Consider the following 18715-nt stretch of genomic DNA (forward strand, 5'->3'; position numbering starts at 1 on the left):
ATTTAATTTTTTAGTTACGATGACAACATCAGCACGAGTTGCCTCTAAGGTAAGGCGCACACAAGTAGTTTCCGTGGTGTAGCGGTTATCACGTCTGCCTAACACGCAGAAGGTCCCCGGTTCGATCCCGGGCGGAAACACTTTTTCATCATTAAAAACAAGACATAGTAACATGCATCTGCTTCCATCTGTACCCAACAACCTTCGTAATCGCCTTCACACGTCGGATCAGAGTGTCAATTGCTCACATCAAATATGAAATTCATTTGATACTGCCGCCGAGCATTTTGCGTCGACTCAGCCACTCACGTGTGATCAGTTTGCACAAAACGCTAGGGCTCGTCCGGGATTTGAACCCGGGACCTCCTGCACCCTAAGCAGGAATCATACCCCTAGACCAACGAGCCACCTGACATGGCGAATGACTATAATTTCAGTGCACTGGGTCCCTCGATGTGGTCCAGGGTGCTCTGGAAAGTCTCGTGTAGGCTGGCGGGATGGGGGCGGCGCGAATTCCCGCGGTCGGCGGCCTTCCTGGGCTATTGGTACCTTCATGTAGAGCTGCCGCTGGGCTCGCACTCCCTGCTGCTAAGAAAGTGATTGCTTTTGCTGCTATGACTTACAATCACGACTGCGGGAAAAACCGCTATCTCGTTAGGGGTGCTACGGCAGACAAACTCTCGAGCACCCGAAGACTTCTTGTGCCCTCGGCTGTAATGGTTTCCAGGCTGTCAAAAGAACCGTCGCGTGTGCATTCGCGGACGGGAGACAGGCTGAGGTAATTTCGAGGGAACGGGGATGGACTCCTCACGTCCGCAGTTTCCGTAGTGTAGCGGTTATCACGTCTGCTTCACACGCAGAAGGTCCCCGGTTCGATCCCGGGCGGGAACAGTATTTTCCTGAATATGTCGTATTGTACTCCAGTGAGCCACGACATGTGAGGATCTTCTGCATGTACCTTTGTTATGCAAGTAGCGCATTTATTTAATTTTTTAGTTACGATGACAACATCAGCACGAGTTGCCTCTAAGGTAAGGCGCACACAAGTAGTTTCCGTGGTGTAGCGGTTATCACGTCTGCCTAACACGCAGAAGGTCCCCGGTTCGATCCCGGGCGGAAACACTTTTTCATCATTAAAAACAAGACATAGTAACATGCATCTGCTTCCATCTGTACCCAACAACCTTCGTAATCGCCTTCACACGTCGGATCAGAGTGTCAATTGCTCACATCAAATATGAAATTCATTTGATACTGCCGCCGAGCATTTTGCGTCGACTCAGCCACTCACGTGCGATCAGTTTGCACAAAACGCTAATGCTCGTCCGGGATTTGAACCCGGGACCTCCTGCACCCTAAGCAGGAATCATACCCCTAGACCAACGAGCCACCTGACATGGCGAATGACTATAATTTCAGTGCACTGGGTCCCTCGATGTGGTCCAGGGTGCTCTGGAAAGTCTCGTGTAGGCTGGCGGGATGGGGGCGGCGCGAATTCCCGCGGTCGGCGGCCTTCCTGGGCTATTGGTACCTTCATGTAGAGCTGCCGCTGGGCTCGCACTCCCTGCTGCTAAGAAAGTGATTGCTTTTGCTGCTATGACTTACAATCACGACTGCGGGAAAAACCGCTATCTCGTTAGGGGTGCTACGGCAGACAAACTCTCGAGCACCCGAAGACTTCTTGTGCCCTCGGCTGTAATGGTTTCCAGGCTGTCAAAAGAACCGTCGCGTGTGCATTCGCGGACGGGAGACAGGCTGAGGTAATTTCGAGGGAACGGGGATGGACTCCTCACGTCCGCAGTTTCCGTAGTGTAGCGGTTATCACGTCTGCTTCACACGCAGAAGGTCCCCGGTTCGATCCCGGGCGGGAACAGTATTTTCCTGAATATGTCGTATTGTACTCCAGTGAGCCACGACATGTGAGGATCTTCTGCATGTACCTTTGTTATGCAAGTAGCGCATTTATTTAATTTTTTAGTTACGATGACAACATCAGCACGAGTTGCCTCTAAGGTAAGGCGCACACAAGTAGTTTCCGTGGTGTAGCGGTTATCACGTCTGCCTAACACGCAGAAGGTCCCCGGTTCGATCCCGGGCAGAAACACTTTTTCATCATTAAAAACAAGACATAGTAACATGCATCTGCTTCCATCTGTACCCAAAAACCTTCGTAATCGCCTTCACACGTCGGATCAGAGTGTCAATTGCTCACATCAAATATGAAATTCATTTGATACTGCCGCCGAGCATTTTGCGTCGACTCAGCCACTCACGTGCGATCAGTTTGCACAAAACGCTAGGGCTCGTCCGGGATTTGAACCCGGGACCTCCTGCACCCTAAGCAGGAATCATACCCCTAGACCAACGAGCCACCTGACATGGCGAAATACTATAATTTCAGTGCACTGGGTCCCTCGATGTGGTCCAGGGTGCTCTGGAAAGTCTCGTGTAGGCTGGCGGGATGGGGGCGGCGCGAATTCCCGCGGTCGGCGGCCTTCCTGGGCTATTGGTACCTTCATGTAGAGCTGCCGCTGGGCTCGCACTCCCTGCTGCTAAGAAAGTGATTGCTTTTGCTGCTATGACTTACAATCACGACTGCGGGAAAAACCGCTATCTCGTTAGGGGTGCTACGGCAGACAAACTCTCGAGCACCCGAAGACTTCTTGTGCCCTCGGCTGTAATGGTTTCCAGGCTGTCAAAAGAACCGTCGCGTGTGCATTCGCGGACGGGAGACAGGCTGAGGTAATTTCGAGGGAACGGGGATGGACTCCTCACGTCCGCAGTTTCCGTAGTGTAGCGGTTATCACGTCTGCTTCACACGCAGAAGGTCCCCGGTTCGATCCCGGGCGGGAACAGTATTTTCCTGAAAATGTCGTATTGTACTCCAGTGAGCCACGACATGTGAGGATCTTCTGCATGTACCTTTGTTATGCAAGTAGCGCATTTATTTAATTTTTTAGTTACGATGACAACATCAGCACGAGTTGCCTCTAAGGTAAGGCGCACACAAGTAGTTTCCGTGGTGTAGCGGTTATCACGTCTGCCTAACACGCAGAAGGTCCCCGGTTCGATCCCGGGCGGAAACACTTTTTCATCATTAAAAACAAGACATAGTAACATGCATCTGCTTCCATCTGTACCCAACAACCTTCGTAATCGCCTTCACACGTCGGATCAGAGTGTCAATTGCTCACATCAAATATGAAATTCATTTGATACTGCCGCCGAGCATTTTGCGTCGACTCAGCCACTCACGTGCGATCAGTTTGCACAAAACGCTAGGGCTCGTCCGGGATTTGAACCCGGGACCTCCTGCACCCTAAGCAGGAATCATACCCCTAGACCAACGAGCCACCTGACATGGCGAATGACTATAATTTCAGTGCACTGGGTCCCTCGATGTGGTCCAGGGTGCTCTGGAAAGTCTCGTGTAGGCTGGCGGGATGGGGGCGGCGCGAATTCCCGCGGTCGGCGGCCTTCCTGGGCTATTGGTACCTTCATGTAGAGCTGCCGCTGGGCTCGCACTCCCTGCTGCTAAGAAAGTGATTGCTTTTGCTGCTATGACTTACAATCACGACTGCGGGAAAAACCGCTATCTCGTTAGGGGTGCTACGGCAGACAAACTCTCGAGCACCCGAAGACTTCTTGTGCCCTCGGCTGTAATGGTTTCCAGGCTGTCAAAAGAACCGTCGCGTGTGCATTCGCGGACGGGAGACAGGCTGAGGTAATTTCGAGGGAACGGGGATGGACTCCTCACGTCCGCAGTTTCCGTAGTGTAGCGGTTATCACGTCTGCTTCACACGCAGAAGGTCCCCGGTTCGATCCCGGGCGGGAACAGTATTTTCCTGAATATGTCGTATTGTACTCCAGTGAGCCACGACATGTGAGGATCTTCTGCATGTACCTTTGTTATGCAAGTAGCGCATTTATTTAATTTTTTAGTTACGATGACAACATCAGCACGAGTTGCCTCTAAGGTAAGGCGCACACAAGTAGTTTCCGTGGTGTAGCGGTTATCACGTCTGCCTAACACGCAGAAGGTCCCCGGTTCGATCCCGGGCGGAAACACTTTTTCATCATTAAAAACAAGACATAGTAACATGCATCTGCTTCCATCTGTACCCAACAACCTTCGTAATCGCCTTCACACGTCGGATCAGAGTGTCAATTGCTCACATCAAATATGAAATTCATTTGATACTGCCGCCGAGCATTTTGCGTCGACTCAGCCACTCACGTGCGATCAGTTTGCACAAAACGCTAGGGCTCGTCCGGGATTTGAACCCGGGACCTCCTGCACCCTAAGCAGGAATCATACCCCTAGACCAACGAGCCACCTGACATGGCGAATGACTATAATTTCAGTGCACTGGGTCCCTCGATGTGGTCCAGGGTGCTCTGGAAAGTCTCGGGTAGGCTGGCGGGATGGGGGCGGCGCGAATTCCCGTGGTCGGCGGCCTTCCTGGGCTATTGGTACCTTCATGTAGAGCTGCCGCTGGGCTCGCACTCCCTGCTGCTAAGAAAGTGATTGCTTTTGCTGCTATGACTTACAATCACGACTGCGGGAAAAACCGCTATCTCGTTAGGGGTGCTACGGCAGACAAACTCTCGAGCACCCGAAGACTTCTTGTGCCCTCGGCTGTAATGGTTTCCAGGCTGTCAAAAGAACCGTCGCGTGTGCATTCGCGGACGGGAGACAGGCTGAGGTAATTTCGAGGGAACGGGGATGGACTCCTCACGTCCGCAGTTTCCGTAGTGTAGCGGTTATCACGTCTGCTTCACACGCAGAAGGTCCCCGGTTCGATCCCGGGCGGGAACAGTATTTTCCTGAATATGTCGTATTGTACTCCAGTGAGCCACGACATGTGAGGATCTTCTGCATGTACCTTTGTTATGCAAGTAGCGCATTTATTTAATTTTTTAGTTACGATGACAACATCAGCACGAGTTGCCTCTAAGGTAAGGCGCACACAAGTAGTTTCCGTGGTGTAGCGGTTATCACGTCTGCCTAACACGCAGAAGGTCCCCGGTTCGATCCCGGGCAGAAACACTTTTTCATCATTAAAAACAAGACATAGTAACATGCATCTGCTTCCATCTGTACCCAAAAACCTTCGTAATCGCCTTCACACGTCGGATCAGAGTGTCAATTGCTCACATCAAATATGAAATTCATTTGATACTGCCGCCGAGCATTTTGCGTCGACTCAGCCACTCACGTGCGATCAGTTTGCACAAAACGCTAGGGCTCGTCCGGGATTTGAACCCGGGACCTCCTGCACCCTAAGCAGGAATCATACCCCTAGACCAACGAGCCACCTGACATGGCGAAATACTATAATTTCAGTGCACTGGGTCCCTCGATGTGGTCCAGGGTGCTCTGGAAAGTCTCGTGTAGGCTGGCGGGATGGGGGCGGCGCGAATTCCCGCGGTCGGCGGCCTTCCTGGGCTATTGGTACCTTCATGTAGAGCTGCCGCTGGGCTCGCACTCCCTGCTGCTAAGAAAGTGATTGCTTTTGCTGCTATGACTTACAATCACGACTGCGGGAAAAACCGCTATCTCGTTAGGGGTGCTACGGCAGACAAACTCTCGAGCACCCGAAGACTTCTTGTGCCCTCGGCTGTAATGGTTTCCAGGCTGTCAAAAGAACCGTCGCGTGTGCATTCGCGGACGGGAGACAGGCTGAGGTAATTTCGAGGGAACGGGGATGGACTCCTCACGTCCGCAGTTTCCGTAGTGTAGCGGTTATCACGTCTGCTTCACACGCAGAAGGTCCCCGGTTCGATCCCGGGCGGGAACAGTATTTTCCTGAATATGTCGTATTGTACTCCAGTGAGCCACGACATGTGAGGATCTTCTGCATGTACCTTTGTTATGCAAGTAGCGCATTTATTTAATTTTTTAGTTACGATGACAACATCAGCACGAGTTGCCTCTAAGGTAAGGCGCACACAAGTAGTTTCCGTGGTGTAGCGGTTATCACGTCTGCCTAACACGCAGAAGGTCCCCGGTTCGATCCCGGGCGGAAACACTTTTTCATCATTAAAAACAAGACATAGTAACATGCATCTGCTTCCATCTGTACCCAACAACCTTCGTAATCGCCTTCACACGTCGGATCAGAGTGTCAATTGCTCACATCAAATATGAAATTCATTTGATACTGCCGCCGAGCATTTTGCGTCGACTCAGCCACTCACGTGCGATCAGTTTGCACAAAACGCTAGGGCTCGTCCGGGATTTGAACCCGGGACCTCCTGCACCCTAAGCAGGAATCATACCCCTAGACCAACGAGCCACCTGACATGGCGAATGACTATAATTTCAGTGCACTGGGTCCCTCGATGTGGTCCAGGGTGCTCTGGAAAGTCTCGTGTAGGCTGGCGGGATGGGGGCGGCGCGAATTCCCGCGGTCGGCGGCCTTCCTGGGCTATTGGTACCTTCATGTAGAGCTGCCGCTGGGCTCGCACTCCCTGCTGCTAAGAAAGTGATTGCTTTTGCTGCTATGACTTACAATCACGACTGCGGGAAAAACCGCTATCTCGTTAGGGGTGCTACGGCAGACAAACTCTCGAGCACCCGAAGACTTCTTGTGCCCTCGGCTGTAATGGTTTCCAGGCTGTCAAAAGAACCGTCGCGTGTGCATTCGCGGACGGGAGACAGGCTGAGGTAATTTCGAGGGAACGGGGATGGACTCCTCACGTCCGCAGTTTCCGTAGTGTAGCGGTTATCACGTCTGCTTCACACGCAGAAGGTCCCCGGTTCGATCCCGGGCGGGAACAGTATTTTCCTGAATATGTCGTATTGTACTCCAGTGAGCCACGACATGTGAGGATCTTCTGCATGTACCTTTGTTATGCAAGTAGCGCATTTATTTAATTTTTTAGTTACGATGACAACATCAGCACGAGTTGCCTCTAAGGTAAGGCGCACACAAGTAGTTTCCGTGGTGTAGCGGTTATCACGTCTGCCTAACACGCAGAAGGTCCCCGGTTCGATCCCGGGCGGAAACACTTTTTCATCATTAAAAACAAGACATAGTAACATGCATCTGCTTCCATCTGTACCCAACAACCTTCGTAATCGCCTTCACACGTCGGATCAGAGTGTCAATTGCTCACATCAAATATGAAATTCATTTGATACTGCCGCCGAGCATTTTGCGTCGACTCAGCCACTCACGTGTGATCAGTTTGCACAAAACGCTAGGGCTCGTCCGGGATTTGAACCCGGGACCTCCTGCACCCTAAGCAGGAATCATACCCCTAGACCAACGAGCCACCTGACATGGCGAATGACTATAATTTCAGTGCACTGGGTCCCTCGATGTGGTCCAGGGTGCTCTGGAAAGTCTCGTGTAGGCTGGCGGGATGGGGGCGGCGCGAATTCCCGCGGTCGGCGGCCTTCCTGGGCTATTGGTACCTTCATGTAGAGCTGCCGCTGGGCTCGCACTCCCTGCTGCTAAGAAAGTGATTGCTTTTGCTGCTATGACTTACAATCACGACTGCGGGAAAAACCGCTATCTCGTTAGGGGTGCTACGGCAGACAAACTCTCGAGCACCCGAAGACTTCTTGTGCCCTCGGCTGTAATGGTTTCCAGGCTGTCAAAAGAACCGTCGCGTGTGCATTCGCGGACGGGAGACAGGCTGAGGTAATTTCGAGGGAACGGGGATGGACTCCTCACGTCCGCAGTTTCCGTAGTGTAGCGGTTATCACGTCTGCTTCACACGCAGAAGGTCCCCGGTTCGATCCCGGGCGGGAACAGTATTTTCCTGAATATGTCGTATTGTACTCCAGTGAGCCACGACATGTGAGGATCTTCTGCATGTACCTTTGTTATGCAAGTAGCGCATTTATTTAATTTTTTAGTTACGATGACAACATCAGCACGAGTTGCCTCTAAGGTAAGGCGCACACAAGTAGTTTCCGTGGTGTAGCGGTTATCACGTCTGCCTAACACGCAGAAGGTCCCCGGTTCGATCCCGGGCGGAAACACTTTTTCATCATTAAAAACAAGACATAGTAACATGCATCTGCTTCCATCTGTACCCAACAACCTTCGTAATCGCCTTCACACGTCGGATCAGAGTGTCAATTGCTCACATCAAATATGAAATTCATTTGATACTGCCGCCGAGCATTTTGCGTCGACTCAGCCACTCACGTGCGATCAGTTTGCACAAAACGCTAATGCTCGTCCGGGATTTGAACCCGGGACCTCCTGCACCCTAAGCAGGAATCATACCCCTAGACCAACGAGCCACCTGACATGGCGAATGACTATAATTTCAGTGCACTGGGTCCCTCGATGTGGTCCAGGGTGCTCTGGAAAGTCTCGTGTAGGCTGGCGGGATGGGGGCGGCGCGAATTCCCGCGGTCGGCGGCCTTCCTGGGCTATTGGTACCTTCATGTAGAGCTGCCGCTGGGCTCGCACTCCCTGCTGCTAAGAAAGTGATTGCTTTTGCTGCTATGACTTACAATCACGACTGCGGGAAAAACCGCTATCTCGTTAGGGGTGCTACGGCAGACAAACTCTCGAGCACCCGAAGACTTCTTGTGCCCTCGGCTGTAATGGTTTCCAGGCTGTCAAAAGAACCGTCGCGTGTGCATTCGCGGACGGGAGACAGGCTGAGGTAATTTCGAGGGAACGGGGATGGACTCCTCACGTCCGCAGTTTCCGTAGTGTAGCGGTTATCACGTCTGCTTCACACGCAGAAGGTCCCCGGTTCGATCCCGGGCGGGAACAGTATTTTCCTGAATATGTCGTATTGTACTCCAGTGAGCCACGACATGTGAGGATCTTCTGCATGTACCTTTGTTATGCAAGTAGCGCATTTATTTAATTTTTTAGTTACGATGACAACATCAGCACGAGTTGCCTCTAAGGTAAGGCGCACACAAGTAGTTTCCGTGGTGTAGCGGTTATCACGTCTGCCTAACACGCAGAAGGTCCCCGGTTCGATCCCGGGCAGAAACACTTTTTCATCATTAAAAACAAGACATAGTAACATGCATCTGCTTCCATCTGTACCCAAAAACCTTCGTAATCGCCTTCACACGTCGGATCAGAGTGTCAATTGCTCACATCAAATATGAAATTCATTTGATACTGCCGCCGAGCATTTTGCGTCGACTCAGCCACTCACGTGCGATCAGTTTGCACAAAACGCTAGGGCTCGTCCGGGATTTGAACCCGGGACCTCCTGCACCCTAAGCAGGAATCATACCCCTAGACCAACGAGCCACCTGACATGGCGAAATACTATAATTTCAGTGCACTGGGTCCCTCGATGTGGTCCAGGGTGCTCTGGAAAGTCTCGTGTAGGCTGGCGGGATGGGGGCGGCGCGAATTCCCGCGGTCGGCGGCCTTCCTGGGCTATTGGTACCTTCATGTAGAGCTGCCGCTGGGCTCGCACTCCCTGCTGCTAAGAAAGTGATTGCTTTTGCTGCTATGACTTACAATCACGACTGCGGGAAAAACCGCTATCTCGTTAGGGGTGCTACGGCAGACAAACTCTCGAGCACCCGAAGACTTCTTGTGCCCTCGGCTGTAATGGTTTCCAGGCTGTCAAAAGAACCGTCGCGTGTGCATTCGCGGACGGGAGACAGGCTGAGGTAATTTCGAGGGAACGGGGATGGACTCCTCACGTCCGCAGTTTCCGTAGTGTAGCGGTTATCACGTCTGCTTCACACGCAGAAGGTCCCCGGTTCGATCCCGGGCGGGAACAGTATTTTCCTGAAAATGTCGTATTGTACTCCAGTGAGCCACGACATGTGAGGATCTTCTGCATGTACCTTTGTTATGCAAGTAGCGCATTTATTTAATTTTTTAGTTACGATGACAACATCAGCACGAGTTGCCTCTAAGGTAAGGCGCACACAAGTAGTTTCCGTGGTGTAGCGGTTATCACGTCTGCCTAACACGCAGAAGGTCCCCGGTTCGATCCCGGGCGGAAACACTTTTTCATCATTAAAAACAAGACATAGTAACATGCATCTGCTTCCATCTGTACCCAACAACCTTCGTAATCGCCTTCACACGTCGGATCAGAGTGTCAATTGCTCACATCAAATATGAAATTCATTTGATACTGCCGCCGAGCATTTTGCGTCGACTCAGCCACTCACGTGCGATCAGTTTGCACAAAACGCTAGGGCTCGTCCGGGATTTGAACCCGGGACCTCCTGCACCCTAAGCAGGAATCATACCCCTAGACCAACGAGCCACCTGACATGGCGAATGACTATAATTTCAGTGCACTGGGTCCCTCGATGTGGTCCAGGGTGCTCTGGAAAGTCTCGTGTAGGCTGGCGGGATGGGGGCGGCGCGAATTCCCGCGGTCGGCGGCCTTCCTGGGCTATTGGTACCTTCATGTAGAGCTGCCGCTGGGCTCGCACTCCCTGCTGCTAAGAAAGTGATTGCTTTTGCTGCTATGACTTACAATCACGACTGCGGGAAAAACCGCTATCTCGTTAGGGGTGCTACGGCAGACAAACTCTCGAGCACCCGAAGACTTCTTGTGCCCTCGGCTGTAATGGTTTCCAGGCTGTCAAAAGAACCGTCGCGTGTGCATTCGCGGACGGGAGACAGGCTGAGGTAATTTCGAGGGAACGGGGATGGACTCCTCACGTCCGCAGTTTCCGTAGTGTAGCGGTTATCACGTCTGCTTCACACGCAGAAGGTCCCCGGTTCGATCCCGGGCGGGAACAGTATTTTCCTGAATATGTCGTATTGTACTCCAGTGAGCCACGACATGTGAGGATCTTCTGCATGTACCTTTGTTATGCAAGTAGCGCATTTATTTAATTTTTTAGTTACGATGACAACATCAGCACGAGTTGCCTCTAAGGTAAGGCGCACACAAGTAGTTTCCGTGGTGTAGCGGTTATCACGTCTGCCTAACACGCAGAAGGTCCCCGGTTCGATCCCGGGCGGAAACACTTTTTCATCATTAAAAACAAGACATAGTAACATGCATCTGCTTCCATCTGTACCCAACAACCTTCGTAATCGCCTTCACACGTCGGATCAGAGTGTCAATTGCTCACATCAAATATGAAATTCATTTGATACTGCCGCCGAGCATTTTGCGTCGACTCAGCCACTCACGTGCGATCAGTTTGCACAAAACGCTAGGGCTCGTCCGGGATTTGAACCCGGGACCTCCTGCACCCTAAGCAGGAATCATACCCCTAGACCAACGAGCCACCTGACATGGCGAATGACTATAATTTCAGTGCACTGGGTCCCTCGATGTGGTCCAGGGTGCTCTGGAAAGTCTCGGGTAGGCTGGCGGGATGGGGGCGGCGCGAATTCCCGTGGTCGGCGGCCTTCCTGGGCTATTGGTACCTTCATGTAGAGCTGCCGCTGGGCTCGCACTCCCTGCTGCTAAGAAAGTGATTGCTTTTGCTGCTATGACTTACAATCACGACTGCGGGAAAAACCGCTATCTCGTTAGGGGTGCTACGGCAGACAAACTCTCGAGCACCCGAAGACTTCTTGTGCCCTCGGCTGTAATGGTTTCCAGGCTGTCAAAAGAACCGTCGCGTGTGCATTCGCGGACGGGAGACAGGCTGAGGTAATTTCGAGGGAACGGGGATGGACTCCTCACGTCCGCAGTTTCCGTAGTGTAGCGGTTATCACGTCTGCTTCACACGCAGAAGGTCCCCGGTTCGATCCCGGGCGGGAACAGTATTTTCCTGAATATGTCGTATTGTACTCCAGTGAGCCACGACATGTGAGGATCTTCTGCATGTACCTTTGTTATGCAAGTAGCGCATTTATTTAATTTTTTAGTTACGATGACAACATCAGCACGAGTTGCCTCTAAGGTAAGGCGCACACAAGTAGTTTCCGTGGTGTAGCGGTTATCACGTCTGCCTAACACGCAGAAGGTCCCCGGTTCGATCCCGGGCAGAAACACTTTTTCATCATTAAAAACAAGACATAGTAACATGCATCTGCTTCCATCTGTACCCAAAAACCTTCGTAATCGCCTTCACACGTCGGATCAGAGTGTCAATTGCTCACATCAAATATGAAATTCATTTGATACTGCCGCCGAGCATTTTGCGTCGACTCAGCCACTCACGTGCGATCAGTTTGCACAAAACGCTAGGGCTCGTCCGGGATTTGAACCCGGGACCTCCTGCACCCTAAGCAGGAATCATACCCCTAGACCAACGAGCCACCTGACATGGCGAAATACTATAATTTCAGTGCACTGGGTCCCTCGATGTGGTCCAGGGTGCTCTGGAAAGTCTCGTGTAGGCTGGCGGGATGGGGGCGGCGCGAATTCCCGCGGTCGGCGGCCTTCCTGGGCTATTGGTACCTTCATGTAGAGCTGCCGCTGGGCTCGCACTCCCTGCTGCTAAGAAAGTGATTGCTTTTGCTGCTATGACTTACAATCACGACTGCGGGAAAAACCGCTATCTCGTTAGGGGTGCTACGGCAGACAAACTCTCGAGCACCCGAAGACTTCTTGTGCCCTCGGCTGTAATGGTTTCCAGGCTGTCAAAAGAACCGTCGCGTGTGCATTCGCGGACGGGAGACAGGCTGAGGTAATTTCGAGGGAACGGGGATGGACTCCTCACGTCCGCAGTTTCCGTAGTGTAGCGGTTATCACGTCTGCTTCACACGCAGAAGGTCCCCGGTTCGATCCCGGGCGGGAACAGTATTTTCCTGAATATGTCGTATTGTACTCCAGTGAGCCACGACATGTGAGGATCTTCTGCATGTACCTTTGTTATGCAAGTAGCGCATTTATTTAATTTTTTAGTTACGATGACAACATCAGCACGAGTTGCCTCTAAGGTAAGGCGCACACAAGTAGTTTCCGTGGTGTAGCGGTTATCACGTCTGCCTAACACGCAGAAGGTCCCCGGTTCGATCCCGGGCGGAAACACTTTTTCATCATTAAAAACAAGACATAGTAACATGCATCTGCTTCCATCTGTACCCAACAACCTTCGTAATCGCCTTCACACGTCGGATCAGAGTGTCAATTGCTCACATCAAATATGAAATTCATTTGATACTGCCGCCGAGCATTTTGCGTCGACTCAGCCACTCACGTGCGATCAGTTTGCACAAAACGCTAGGGCTCGTCCGGGATTTGAACCCGGGACCTCCTGCACCCTAAGCAGGAATCATACCCCTAGACCAACGAGCCACCTGACATGGCGAATGACTATAATTTCAGTGCACTGGGTCCCTCGATGTGGTCCAGGGTGCTCTGGAAAGTCTCGTGTAGGCTGGCGGGATGGGGGCGGCGCGAATTCCCGCGGTCGGCGGCCTTCCTGGGCTATTGGTACCTTCATGTAGAGCTGCCGCTGGGCTCGCACTCCCTGCTGCTAAGAAAGTGATTGCTTTTGCTGCTATGACTTACAATCACGACTGCGGGAAAAACCGCTATCTCGTTAGGGGTGCTACGGCAGACAAACTCTCGAGCACCCGAAGACTTCTTGTGCCCTCGGCTGTAATGGTTTCCAGGCTGTCAAAAGAACCGTCGCGTGTGCATTCGCGGACGGGAGACAGGCTGAGGTAATTTCGAGGGAACGGGGATGGACTCCTCACGTCCGCAGTTTCCGTAGTGTAGCGGTTATCACGTCTGCTTCACACGCAGAAGGTCCCCGGTTCGATCCCGGGCGGGAACAGTATTTTCCTGAATATGTCGTATTGTACTCCAGTGAGCCACGACATGTGAGGATCTTCTGCATGTACCTTTGTTATGCAAGTAGCGCATTTATTTAATTTTTTAGTTACGATGACAACATCAGCACGAGTTGCCTCTAAGGTAAGGCGCACACAAGTAGTTTCCGTGGTGTAGCGGTTATCACGTCTGCCTAACACGCAGAAGGTCCCCGGTTCGATCCCGGGCGGAAACACTTTTTCATCATTAAAAACAAGACATAGTAACATGCATCTGCTTCCATCTGTACCCAAAAACCTTCGTAATCGCCTTCACACGTCGGATCAGAGTGTCAATTGCTCACATCAAATATGAAATTCATTTGATACTGCCGCCGAGCATTTTGCGTCGACTCAGCCACTCACGTGCGATCAGTTTGCACAAAACGCTAGGGCTCGTCCGGGATTTGAACCCGGGACCTCCTGCACCCTAAGCAGGAATCATACCCCTAGACCAACGAGCCACCTGACATGGCGAAATACTATAATTTCAGTGCACTGGGTCCCTCGATGTGGTCCAGGGTGCTCTGGAAAGTCTCGTGTAGGCTGGCGGGATGGGGGCGGCGCGAATTCCCGCGGTCGGCGGCCTTCCTGGGCTATTGGTACCTTCATGTAGAGCTGCCGCTGGGCTCGCACTCCCTGCTGCTAAGAAAGTGATTGCTTTTGCTGCTATGACTTACAATCACGACTGCGGGAAAAACCGCTATCTCGTTAGGGGTGCTACGGCAGACAAACTCTCGAGCACCCGAAGACTTCTTGTGCCCTCGGCTGTAATGGTTTCCAGGCTGTCAAAAGAACCGTCGCGTGTGCATTCGCGGACGGGAGACAGGCTGAGGTAATTTCGAGGGAACGGGGATGGACTCCTCACGTCCGCAGTTTCCGTAGTGTAGCGGTTATCACGTCTGCTTCACACGCAGAATGTCCCCGGTTCGATCCCGGGCGGGAACAGTATTTTCCTGAATATGTCGTATTGTACTCCAGTGAGCCACGACATGTGAGGATCTTCTGCATGTACCTTTGTTATGCAAGTAGCGCATTTATTTAATTTTTTAGTTACGATGACAACATCAGCACGAGTTGCCTCTAAGGTAAGGCGCACACAAGTAGTTTCCGTGGTGTAGCGGTTATCACGTCTGCCTAACACGCAGAAGGTCCCCGGTTCGATCCCGGGCGGAAACACTTTTTCATCATTAAAAACAAGACATAGTAACATGCATCTGCTTCCATCTGTACCCAACAACCTTCGTAATCGCCTTCACACGTCGGATCAGAGTGTCAATTGCTCACATCAAATATGAAATTCATTTGATACTGCCGCCGAGCATTTTGCGTCGACTCAGCCACTCACGTGCGATCAGTTTGCACAAAACGCTAGGGCTCGTCCGGGATTTGAACCCGGGACCTCCTGCACCCTAAGCAGGAATCATACCCCTAGACCAACGAGCCACCTGACATGGCGAATGACTATAATTTCAGTGCACTGGGTCCCTCGATGTGGTCCAGGGTGCTCTGGAAAGTCTCGTGTAGGCTGGCGGGATGGGGGCGGCGCGAATTCCCGCGGTCGGCGGCCTTCCTGGGCTATTGGTACCTTCATGTAGAGCTGCCGCTGGGCTCGCACTCCCTGCTGCTAAGAAAGTGATTGCTTTTGCTGCTATGACTTACAATCACGACTGCGGGAAAAACCGCTATCTCGTTAGGGGTGCTACGGCAGACAAACTCTCGAGCACCCGAAGACTTCTTGTGCCCTCGGCTGTAATGGTTTCCAGGCTGTCAAAAGAACCGTCGCGTGTGCATTCGCGGACGGGAGACAGGCTGAGGTAATTTCGAGGGAACGGGGATGGACTCCTCACGTCCGCAGTTTCCGTAGTGTAGCGGTTATCACGTCTGCTTCACACGCAGAAGGTCCCCGGTTCGATCCCGGGCGGGAACAGTATTTTCCTGAATATGTCGTATTGTACTCCAGTGAGCCACGACATGTGAGGATCTTCTGCATGTACCTTTGCTATGCAAGTAGCGCATTTATTTAATTTTTTAGTTACGATGACAACATCAGCACGAGTTGCCTCTAAGGTAAGGCGCACACAAGTAGTTTCCGTGGTGTAGCGGTTATCACGTCTGCCTAACACGCAGAAGGTCCCCGGTTCGATCCCGGGCGGAAACACTTTTTCATCATTAAAAACAAGACATAGTAACATGCATCTGCTTCCATCTGTACCCAAAAACCTTCGTAATCGCCTTCACACGTCGGATCAGAGTGTCAATTGCTCACATCAAATATGAAATTCATTTGATACTGCCGCCGAGCATTTTGCGTCGACTCAGCCACTCACGTGCGATCAGTTTGCACAAAACGCTAGGGCTCGTCCGGGATTTGAACCCGGGACCTCCTGCACCCTAAGCAGGAATCATACCCCTAGACCAACGAGCCACCTGACATGGCGAAATACTATAATTTCAGTGCACTGGGTCCCTCGATGTGGTCCAGGGTGCTCTGGAAAGTCTCGTGTAGGCTGGCGGGATGGGGGCGGCGCGAATTCCCGCGGTCGGCGGCCTTCCTGGGCTATTGGTACCTTCATGTAGAGCTGCCGCTGGGCTCGCACTCCCTGCTGCTAAGAAAGTGATTGCTTTTGCTGCTATGACTTACAATCACGACTGCGGGAAAAACCGCTATCTCGTTAGGGGTGCTACGGCAGACAAACTCTCGAGCACCCGAAGACTTCTTGTGCCCTCGGCTGTAATGGTTTCCAGGCTGTCAAAAGAACCGTCGCGTGTGCATTCGCGGACGGGAGACAGGCTGAGGTAATTTCGAGGGAACGGGGATGGACTCCTCACGTCCGCAGTTTCCGTAGTGTAGCGGTTATCACGTCTGCTTCACACGCAGAAGGTCCCCGGTTCGATCCCGGGCGGGAACAGTATTTTCCTGAATATGTCGTATTGTACTCCAGTGAGCCACGACATGTGAGGATCTTCTGCATGTACCTTTGTTATGCAAGTAGCGCATTTATTTAATTTTTTAGTTACGATGACAACATCAGCACGAGTTGCCTCTAAGGTAAGGCGCACACAAGTAGTTTCCGTGGTGTAGCGGTTATCACGTCTGCCTAACACGCAGAAGGTCCCCGGTTCGATCCCGGGCGGAAACACTTTTTCATCATTAAAAACAAGACATAGTAACATGCATCTGCTTCCATCTGTACCCAACAACCTTCGTAATCGCCTTCACACGTCGGATCAGAGTGTCAATTGCTCACATCAAATATGAAATTCATTTGATACTGCCGCCGAGCATTTTGCGTCGACTCAGCCACTCACGTGCGATCAGTTTGCACAAAACGCTAGGGCTCGTCCGGGATTTGAACCCGGGACCTCCTGCACCCTAAGCAGGAATCATACCCCTAGACCAACGAGCCACCTGACATGGCGAATGACTATAATTTCAGTGCACTGGGTCCCTCGATGTGGTCCAGGGTGCTCTGGAAAGTCTCGTGTAGGCTGGCGGGATGGGGGCGGCGCGAATTCCCGCGGTCGGCGGCCTTCCTGGGCTATTGGTACCTTCATGTAGAGCTGCCGCTGGGCTCGCACTCCCTGCTGCTAAGAAAGTGATTGCTTTTGCTGCTATGACTTACAATCACGACTGCGGGAAAAACCGCTATCTCGTTAGGGGTGCTACGGCAGACAAACTCTCGAGCACCCGAAGACTTCTTGTGCCCTCGGCTGTAATGGTTTCCAGGCTGTCAAAAGAACCGTCGCGTGTGCATTCGCGGACGGGAGACAGGCTGAGGTAATTTCGAGGGAACGGGGATGGACTCCTCACGTCCGCAGTTTCCGTAGTGTAGCGGTTATCACGTCTGCTTCACACGCAGAAGGTCCCCGGTTCGATCCCGGGCGGGAACAGTATTTTCCTGAATATGTCGTATTGTACTCCAGTGAGCCACGACATGTGAGGATCTTCTGCATGTACCTTTGTTATGCAAGTAGCGCATTTATTTAATTTTTTAGTTACGATGACAACATCAGCACGAGTTGCCTCTAAGGTAAGGCGCACACAAGTAGTTTCCGTGGTGTAGCGGTTATCACGTCTGCCTAACACGCAGAAGGTCCCCGGTTCGATCCCGGGCGGAAACACTTTTTCATCATTAAAAACAAGACATAGTAACATGCATCTGCTTCCATCTGTACCCAAAAACCTTCGTAATCGCCTTCACACGTCGGATCAGAGTGTCAATTGCTCACATCAAATATGAAATTCATTTGATACTGCCGCCGAGCATTTTGCGTCGACTCAGCCACTCACGTGCGATCAGTTTGCACAAAACGCTAGGGCTCGTCCGGGATTTGAACCCGGGACCTCCTGCACCCTAAGCAGGAATCATACCCCTAGACCAACGAGCCACCTGACATGGCGAAATACTATAATTTCAGTGCACTGGGTCCCTCGATGTGGTCCAGGGTGCTCTGGAAAGTCTCGTGTAGGCTGGCGGGATGGGGGCGGCGCGAATTCCCGCGGTCGGCGGCCTTCCTGGGCTATTGGTACCTTCATGTAGAGCTGCCGCTGGGCTCGCACTCCCTGCTGCTAAGAAAGTGATTGCTTTTGCTGCTATGACTTACAATCACGACTGCGGGAAAAACCGCTATCTCGTTAGGGGTGCTACGGCAGACAAACTCTCGAGCACCCGAAGACTTCTTGTGCCCTCGGCTGTAATGGTTTCCAGGCTGTCAAAAGAACCGTCGCGTGTGCATTCGCGGACGGGAGACAGGCTGAGGTAATTTCGAGGGAACGGGGATGGACTCCTCACGTCCGCAGTTTCCGTAGTGTAGCGGTTATCACGTCTGCTTCACACGCAGAAGGTCCCCGGTTCGATCCCGGGCGGGAACAGTATTTTCCTGAATATGTCGTATTGTACTCCAGTGAGCCACGACATGTGAGGATCTTCTGCATGTACCTTTGTTATGCAAGTAGCGCATTTATTTAATTTTTTAGTTACGATGACAACATCAGCACGAGTTGCCTCTAAGGTAAGGCG

At 52.0% G+C, this 18715-nt stretch overlaps 57 non-coding genes across 57 annotated transcripts; 38 read left to right on the plus strand and 19 right to left on the minus strand.

Moving 5' to 3' along the window:
• The first annotated feature begins 67 nt into the window (after nt 1–67).
• Trnav-aac (transfer RNA valine (anticodon AAC)) lies at nt 68–140 on the plus strand. The gene has a single exon. It is a non-coding gene; the product is annotated as a tRNA-Val (tRNA).
• A 195-nt stretch (nt 141–335) lies between these two features.
• Trnap-agg (transfer RNA proline (anticodon AGG)) lies at nt 336–407 on the minus strand. The gene has a single exon. It is a non-coding gene; the product is annotated as a tRNA-Pro (tRNA).
• Nucleotides 408–818: 411 nt separating this feature from the next.
• Trnav-cac (transfer RNA valine (anticodon CAC)) lies at nt 819–891 on the plus strand. The gene has a single exon. It is a non-coding gene; the product is annotated as a tRNA-Val (tRNA).
• Nucleotides 892–1049: 158 nt separating this feature from the next.
• On the plus strand, nt 1050–1122 carry Trnav-aac (transfer RNA valine (anticodon AAC)). The gene has a single exon. It is a non-coding gene; the product is annotated as a tRNA-Val (tRNA).
• Nucleotides 1123–1317: 195 nt separating this feature from the next.
• On the minus strand, nt 1318–1389 carry Trnap-agg (transfer RNA proline (anticodon AGG)). Its single transcript has one exon. It is a non-coding gene; the product is annotated as a tRNA-Pro (tRNA).
• Nucleotides 1390–1800: 411 nt separating this feature from the next.
• On the plus strand, nt 1801–1873 carry Trnav-cac (transfer RNA valine (anticodon CAC)). Its single transcript has one exon. It is a non-coding gene; the product is annotated as a tRNA-Val (tRNA).
• Nucleotides 1874–2031: 158 nt separating this feature from the next.
• Trnav-aac (transfer RNA valine (anticodon AAC)) lies at nt 2032–2104 on the plus strand. The gene has a single exon. It is a non-coding gene; the product is annotated as a tRNA-Val (tRNA).
• A 195-nt stretch (nt 2105–2299) lies between these two features.
• Trnap-agg (transfer RNA proline (anticodon AGG)) lies at nt 2300–2371 on the minus strand. The gene has a single exon. It is a non-coding gene; the product is annotated as a tRNA-Pro (tRNA).
• A 411-nt stretch (nt 2372–2782) lies between these two features.
• Trnav-cac (transfer RNA valine (anticodon CAC)) lies at nt 2783–2855 on the plus strand. The gene has a single exon. It is a non-coding gene; the product is annotated as a tRNA-Val (tRNA).
• Nucleotides 2856–3013: 158 nt separating this feature from the next.
• Trnav-aac (transfer RNA valine (anticodon AAC)) lies at nt 3014–3086 on the plus strand. The gene has a single exon. It is a non-coding gene; the product is annotated as a tRNA-Val (tRNA).
• Nucleotides 3087–3281: 195 nt separating this feature from the next.
• On the minus strand, nt 3282–3353 carry Trnap-agg (transfer RNA proline (anticodon AGG)). The gene has a single exon. It is a non-coding gene; the product is annotated as a tRNA-Pro (tRNA).
• A 411-nt stretch (nt 3354–3764) lies between these two features.
• On the plus strand, nt 3765–3837 carry Trnav-cac (transfer RNA valine (anticodon CAC)). The gene has a single exon. It is a non-coding gene; the product is annotated as a tRNA-Val (tRNA).
• A 158-nt stretch (nt 3838–3995) lies between these two features.
• Trnav-aac (transfer RNA valine (anticodon AAC)) lies at nt 3996–4068 on the plus strand. The gene has a single exon. It is a non-coding gene; the product is annotated as a tRNA-Val (tRNA).
• Nucleotides 4069–4263: 195 nt separating this feature from the next.
• Nucleotides 4264–4335, minus strand: Trnap-agg (transfer RNA proline (anticodon AGG)). The gene has a single exon. It is a non-coding gene; the product is annotated as a tRNA-Pro (tRNA).
• A 411-nt stretch (nt 4336–4746) lies between these two features.
• Trnav-cac (transfer RNA valine (anticodon CAC)) lies at nt 4747–4819 on the plus strand. Its single transcript has one exon. It is a non-coding gene; the product is annotated as a tRNA-Val (tRNA).
• Nucleotides 4820–4977: 158 nt separating this feature from the next.
• Trnav-aac (transfer RNA valine (anticodon AAC)) lies at nt 4978–5050 on the plus strand. Its single transcript has one exon. It is a non-coding gene; the product is annotated as a tRNA-Val (tRNA).
• Nucleotides 5051–5245: 195 nt separating this feature from the next.
• Nucleotides 5246–5317, minus strand: Trnap-agg (transfer RNA proline (anticodon AGG)). Its single transcript has one exon. It is a non-coding gene; the product is annotated as a tRNA-Pro (tRNA).
• A 411-nt stretch (nt 5318–5728) lies between these two features.
• On the plus strand, nt 5729–5801 carry Trnav-cac (transfer RNA valine (anticodon CAC)). Its single transcript has one exon. It is a non-coding gene; the product is annotated as a tRNA-Val (tRNA).
• Nucleotides 5802–5959: 158 nt separating this feature from the next.
• Nucleotides 5960–6032, plus strand: Trnav-aac (transfer RNA valine (anticodon AAC)). The gene has a single exon. It is a non-coding gene; the product is annotated as a tRNA-Val (tRNA).
• A 195-nt stretch (nt 6033–6227) lies between these two features.
• On the minus strand, nt 6228–6299 carry Trnap-agg (transfer RNA proline (anticodon AGG)). Its single transcript has one exon. It is a non-coding gene; the product is annotated as a tRNA-Pro (tRNA).
• A 411-nt stretch (nt 6300–6710) lies between these two features.
• On the plus strand, nt 6711–6783 carry Trnav-cac (transfer RNA valine (anticodon CAC)). Its single transcript has one exon. It is a non-coding gene; the product is annotated as a tRNA-Val (tRNA).
• A 158-nt stretch (nt 6784–6941) lies between these two features.
• Trnav-aac (transfer RNA valine (anticodon AAC)) lies at nt 6942–7014 on the plus strand. Its single transcript has one exon. It is a non-coding gene; the product is annotated as a tRNA-Val (tRNA).
• A 195-nt stretch (nt 7015–7209) lies between these two features.
• Nucleotides 7210–7281, minus strand: Trnap-agg (transfer RNA proline (anticodon AGG)). The gene has a single exon. It is a non-coding gene; the product is annotated as a tRNA-Pro (tRNA).
• Nucleotides 7282–7692: 411 nt separating this feature from the next.
• On the plus strand, nt 7693–7765 carry Trnav-cac (transfer RNA valine (anticodon CAC)). The gene has a single exon. It is a non-coding gene; the product is annotated as a tRNA-Val (tRNA).
• A 158-nt stretch (nt 7766–7923) lies between these two features.
• On the plus strand, nt 7924–7996 carry Trnav-aac (transfer RNA valine (anticodon AAC)). Its single transcript has one exon. It is a non-coding gene; the product is annotated as a tRNA-Val (tRNA).
• A 195-nt stretch (nt 7997–8191) lies between these two features.
• On the minus strand, nt 8192–8263 carry Trnap-agg (transfer RNA proline (anticodon AGG)). Its single transcript has one exon. It is a non-coding gene; the product is annotated as a tRNA-Pro (tRNA).
• Nucleotides 8264–8674: 411 nt separating this feature from the next.
• On the plus strand, nt 8675–8747 carry Trnav-cac (transfer RNA valine (anticodon CAC)). Its single transcript has one exon. It is a non-coding gene; the product is annotated as a tRNA-Val (tRNA).
• A 158-nt stretch (nt 8748–8905) lies between these two features.
• On the plus strand, nt 8906–8978 carry Trnav-aac (transfer RNA valine (anticodon AAC)). The gene has a single exon. It is a non-coding gene; the product is annotated as a tRNA-Val (tRNA).
• Nucleotides 8979–9173: 195 nt separating this feature from the next.
• Nucleotides 9174–9245, minus strand: Trnap-agg (transfer RNA proline (anticodon AGG)). The gene has a single exon. It is a non-coding gene; the product is annotated as a tRNA-Pro (tRNA).
• A 411-nt stretch (nt 9246–9656) lies between these two features.
• Nucleotides 9657–9729, plus strand: Trnav-cac (transfer RNA valine (anticodon CAC)). Its single transcript has one exon. It is a non-coding gene; the product is annotated as a tRNA-Val (tRNA).
• A 158-nt stretch (nt 9730–9887) lies between these two features.
• On the plus strand, nt 9888–9960 carry Trnav-aac (transfer RNA valine (anticodon AAC)). The gene has a single exon. It is a non-coding gene; the product is annotated as a tRNA-Val (tRNA).
• Nucleotides 9961–10155: 195 nt separating this feature from the next.
• Nucleotides 10156–10227, minus strand: Trnap-agg (transfer RNA proline (anticodon AGG)). Its single transcript has one exon. It is a non-coding gene; the product is annotated as a tRNA-Pro (tRNA).
• Nucleotides 10228–10638: 411 nt separating this feature from the next.
• Nucleotides 10639–10711, plus strand: Trnav-cac (transfer RNA valine (anticodon CAC)). Its single transcript has one exon. It is a non-coding gene; the product is annotated as a tRNA-Val (tRNA).
• Nucleotides 10712–10869: 158 nt separating this feature from the next.
• Trnav-aac (transfer RNA valine (anticodon AAC)) lies at nt 10870–10942 on the plus strand. Its single transcript has one exon. It is a non-coding gene; the product is annotated as a tRNA-Val (tRNA).
• A 195-nt stretch (nt 10943–11137) lies between these two features.
• Trnap-agg (transfer RNA proline (anticodon AGG)) lies at nt 11138–11209 on the minus strand. Its single transcript has one exon. It is a non-coding gene; the product is annotated as a tRNA-Pro (tRNA).
• Nucleotides 11210–11620: 411 nt separating this feature from the next.
• Trnav-cac (transfer RNA valine (anticodon CAC)) lies at nt 11621–11693 on the plus strand. Its single transcript has one exon. It is a non-coding gene; the product is annotated as a tRNA-Val (tRNA).
• Nucleotides 11694–11851: 158 nt separating this feature from the next.
• Trnav-aac (transfer RNA valine (anticodon AAC)) lies at nt 11852–11924 on the plus strand. The gene has a single exon. It is a non-coding gene; the product is annotated as a tRNA-Val (tRNA).
• A 195-nt stretch (nt 11925–12119) lies between these two features.
• On the minus strand, nt 12120–12191 carry Trnap-agg (transfer RNA proline (anticodon AGG)). Its single transcript has one exon. It is a non-coding gene; the product is annotated as a tRNA-Pro (tRNA).
• Nucleotides 12192–12602: 411 nt separating this feature from the next.
• Nucleotides 12603–12675, plus strand: Trnav-cac (transfer RNA valine (anticodon CAC)). The gene has a single exon. It is a non-coding gene; the product is annotated as a tRNA-Val (tRNA).
• Nucleotides 12676–12833: 158 nt separating this feature from the next.
• Trnav-aac (transfer RNA valine (anticodon AAC)) lies at nt 12834–12906 on the plus strand. Its single transcript has one exon. It is a non-coding gene; the product is annotated as a tRNA-Val (tRNA).
• Nucleotides 12907–13101: 195 nt separating this feature from the next.
• Trnap-agg (transfer RNA proline (anticodon AGG)) lies at nt 13102–13173 on the minus strand. Its single transcript has one exon. It is a non-coding gene; the product is annotated as a tRNA-Pro (tRNA).
• Nucleotides 13174–13584: 411 nt separating this feature from the next.
• Trnav-cac (transfer RNA valine (anticodon CAC)) lies at nt 13585–13657 on the plus strand. Its single transcript has one exon. It is a non-coding gene; the product is annotated as a tRNA-Val (tRNA).
• Nucleotides 13658–13815: 158 nt separating this feature from the next.
• Nucleotides 13816–13888, plus strand: Trnav-aac (transfer RNA valine (anticodon AAC)). The gene has a single exon. It is a non-coding gene; the product is annotated as a tRNA-Val (tRNA).
• Nucleotides 13889–14083: 195 nt separating this feature from the next.
• Nucleotides 14084–14155, minus strand: Trnap-agg (transfer RNA proline (anticodon AGG)). The gene has a single exon. It is a non-coding gene; the product is annotated as a tRNA-Pro (tRNA).
• Nucleotides 14156–14566: 411 nt separating this feature from the next.
• Nucleotides 14567–14639, plus strand: Trnav-cac (transfer RNA valine (anticodon CAC)). The gene has a single exon. It is a non-coding gene; the product is annotated as a tRNA-Val (tRNA).
• Nucleotides 14640–14797: 158 nt separating this feature from the next.
• On the plus strand, nt 14798–14870 carry Trnav-aac (transfer RNA valine (anticodon AAC)). The gene has a single exon. It is a non-coding gene; the product is annotated as a tRNA-Val (tRNA).
• A 195-nt stretch (nt 14871–15065) lies between these two features.
• On the minus strand, nt 15066–15137 carry Trnap-agg (transfer RNA proline (anticodon AGG)). Its single transcript has one exon. It is a non-coding gene; the product is annotated as a tRNA-Pro (tRNA).
• Nucleotides 15138–15548: 411 nt separating this feature from the next.
• On the plus strand, nt 15549–15621 carry Trnav-cac (transfer RNA valine (anticodon CAC)). The gene has a single exon. It is a non-coding gene; the product is annotated as a tRNA-Val (tRNA).
• Nucleotides 15622–15779: 158 nt separating this feature from the next.
• On the plus strand, nt 15780–15852 carry Trnav-aac (transfer RNA valine (anticodon AAC)). Its single transcript has one exon. It is a non-coding gene; the product is annotated as a tRNA-Val (tRNA).
• Nucleotides 15853–16047: 195 nt separating this feature from the next.
• Nucleotides 16048–16119, minus strand: Trnap-agg (transfer RNA proline (anticodon AGG)). Its single transcript has one exon. It is a non-coding gene; the product is annotated as a tRNA-Pro (tRNA).
• Nucleotides 16120–16530: 411 nt separating this feature from the next.
• Nucleotides 16531–16603, plus strand: Trnav-cac (transfer RNA valine (anticodon CAC)). Its single transcript has one exon. It is a non-coding gene; the product is annotated as a tRNA-Val (tRNA).
• A 158-nt stretch (nt 16604–16761) lies between these two features.
• Nucleotides 16762–16834, plus strand: Trnav-aac (transfer RNA valine (anticodon AAC)). The gene has a single exon. It is a non-coding gene; the product is annotated as a tRNA-Val (tRNA).
• A 195-nt stretch (nt 16835–17029) lies between these two features.
• Nucleotides 17030–17101, minus strand: Trnap-agg (transfer RNA proline (anticodon AGG)). The gene has a single exon. It is a non-coding gene; the product is annotated as a tRNA-Pro (tRNA).
• Nucleotides 17102–17512: 411 nt separating this feature from the next.
• Nucleotides 17513–17585, plus strand: Trnav-cac (transfer RNA valine (anticodon CAC)). Its single transcript has one exon. It is a non-coding gene; the product is annotated as a tRNA-Val (tRNA).
• A 158-nt stretch (nt 17586–17743) lies between these two features.
• Nucleotides 17744–17816, plus strand: Trnav-aac (transfer RNA valine (anticodon AAC)). Its single transcript has one exon. It is a non-coding gene; the product is annotated as a tRNA-Val (tRNA).
• Nucleotides 17817–18011: 195 nt separating this feature from the next.
• On the minus strand, nt 18012–18083 carry Trnap-agg (transfer RNA proline (anticodon AGG)). Its single transcript has one exon. It is a non-coding gene; the product is annotated as a tRNA-Pro (tRNA).
• Nucleotides 18084–18494: 411 nt separating this feature from the next.
• On the plus strand, nt 18495–18567 carry Trnav-cac (transfer RNA valine (anticodon CAC)). Its single transcript has one exon. It is a non-coding gene; the product is annotated as a tRNA-Val (tRNA).
• The last annotated feature ends 148 nt before the right edge of the window (nt 18568–18715 follow it).

The sequence above is a fragment of the Schistocerca gregaria genome, chromosome 2 (genome assembly GCF_023897955.1).
Source record: "Schistocerca gregaria isolate iqSchGreg1 chromosome 2, iqSchGreg1.2, whole genome shotgun sequence".
NCBI classification, from domain to species: Eukaryota; Metazoa; Arthropoda; class Insecta; order Orthoptera; family Acrididae; genus Schistocerca; species Schistocerca gregaria.